At 45.8% G+C, this 2358-nt stretch overlaps 1 protein-coding gene across 1 annotated transcript in view; it reads right to left on the minus strand.

Moving 5' to 3' along the window:
- The window catches only part of LOC141144374 (fatty acyl-CoA hydrolase precursor, medium chain-like), a gene marked incomplete in the record, with an annotated part of 39892 nt that overhangs the window by 10609 nt on the left and 26925 nt on the right, over positions 1-2358 (minus strand).

The following is a 2358-nucleotide window of genomic DNA, read 5'->3' on the forward strand; positions in this document are numbered from 1 at the left end:
TTGATCTGTAGATGAATAAACAGAAAGATACAAAAAGAAACAATGTTTCTTTCTATCTTTCTGTATTAGGCTCCATGCACACTAGCGTTTTTTTAAAAGAGAAGTATGGGTTTGTTTGTTTTTTCTCCATTATACTTACCTAGGTGGATGCAGCATCTGTCCCCCGCCACCTCTCCACTGAGAACCGAGCCACCGAACATCGCCGATGTCTCGGTTCTCACAGCTCAACGAGCAGAGAGCTGCTGTCAGTCAGCGGCTCTTTGTTCTGCTCCCCCCCCGCAATCACTGGAGCACTGAGCTGTGGGGGGGGGGGGTGGGGAGCGGCCATCTCATTGGCTCACTGAGAGGCTGAGATGGCCATCAGTCCTGGCACCTGGCGGATGCAGACTTTATTGTTGGGATGACGTGGTTCCTGAACTGATTCCAGTGACAGATTTCAGTCCGCTCTCTGCTGAAAATGGGTCACAGGAGGGCAAAACAAATTGCCCTCCTGTGACCCAGAGGCGAAGCCCAGTCAATCGAGCTCAGGCTGGACTTCTCCATTAAGCTCCTAAAAACTGTTATTAGCATTTTTTTCCCCGTTCCTAGATGCTAAATAGTGTTATCCTATGTGTCCATGCACACTACTTTAGGCTATTAGCGTTTTTTGAGCTTCAGCGTAGAGGAGCAGAGAATTTCTTGGAGCGTTTTTCTATCCTAACCCCCTGCCACGCCCCCTTAAAGAAGAATTTTACAAAATAAATTATGAGTTAAACCCACAAGTAATTTTTTTTACCACTATTATTCCTTTATATTGGCTTTTGGAATGGACAAATGCAGCAATTTCGAATTTGGATGAAAGGTTTAGCACTTGGGAACACTCTTTGATAGATAAACAGTGCATTTTATATACATCTATATAGATCAGTCCAAAATGAGGAACAAATGAAGAGGAAAAGGGTTAGAGGGACATTGTTCCAAATCAGGGACAGTGCCTTGAAATCAGGGACAGTTGGGAGCTATGTGTTTAGAGCCTCTGGCTCTAATCAGGTACTTAAAAAAAAACGTACCGCCCATTGGAATCCATAGTCCGATGCCCTGATATGTAGATCAGGGGGCTGGATGCATGGATGGGGGGGCGGCACCGGTGCGCCCTTTATGGACAGGCCGCCACTGGGTCCAGACCCCAGCAGTGAAGCTGTAAGGGTGTCATATTTGTAATATCTAAATTTTTATTCGGTCTTTAAGGATATGTAAACGTTTGCTTTTTTTTTTTTTTGTAGGTCATACTTACCTCCTCTGTTCAGTTGGTCTTGCACAGAGTGGCCCCGATCCTCCTCTTCTGGGGTCCCTCAGCGGCGCTCCGGAGGGGGTGGGGGAGCCAAGTCCTGCTGTCTGTGTCAATGGACGCAGCAGCAGGACACACGAGCACGAGTGCCCCGAGGGGAAGAAAAGGAGGAGCCAGGAGCGCCGCTGAGGGACCCCAGAAGAGGAGAGAGAGAGATACATTTTATAGTTGCCCCCCTACTTTTGTCCTCGCACTCGCACACAGACAAGAGCATCCTTTGAGGACAGCCGCCATTTTAAACATCTTTGCTGAACGAAGGAACAATAGAAGCACATGCTTTGACCCTCACATTTTAAGAAACAAACAGCTTTTTTTTTAATCTCTCTTTATATTATTTGAAGCTACAGTTATTTTGTATTTGAAACTGCAACGTTTCGTTTGTACTTATATTTGTAACCTTTGTGTGGTAAACAATCACCCAAAGACACAAGAGAATATTACTGGTGTCTTTTCACATTTAAAAGACTTTCTTCAAAGGGACCCCATGACTTCTAATGGTGGTCCTATATGGAACTTTAATCATAGAAGGAACAAGAATCTGCTACAATATATCACTTTAGAAAATTCGCCTCCTGACTCCATGGAAACCATAGCACCAGGCAAGCATCCACCTTGTAACCCACCACTGCTTCCTTAGCCAATCACAGCATACCAGGAGTCTTCATGTCACTCCCCCTTTGACATCCTTCAGCAAGTTTTCCTATAACAGTGGGTGGTTGGTAGAGAGGTGGGACTAGCCAAAGGGATTAAGTCCAATCAGAGAGCTTGTTTTGGTCCAACTCCTTAACTTATGCAGTTCCAGAAATAGGCAGTGGCCCTGTCAGCTAGACTGTCCGGGGCCCCATGATTTCTAACGGTGGCCTCCGATGCTCTATGTTCAGGGAAGGAGAAAATCCACTCATGTTTTCTTGGCTAGTTTATGTCATAACAAGTCTCAGCTAATCCTATGGGGGGAGGGGTTCTGATTATTTTACAGCATCCCTGAAGTAAGATTGTACGGGGGGAATAGGGGGTGGAGCTAAGCAGGCACT

Source organism: Aquarana catesbeiana, linkage group LG05 (genome assembly GCF_042186555.1).
Source record: "Aquarana catesbeiana isolate 2022-GZ linkage group LG05, ASM4218655v1, whole genome shotgun sequence".
Lineage (NCBI taxonomy): Eukaryota > Metazoa > Chordata > Amphibia > Anura > Ranidae > Aquarana > Aquarana catesbeiana.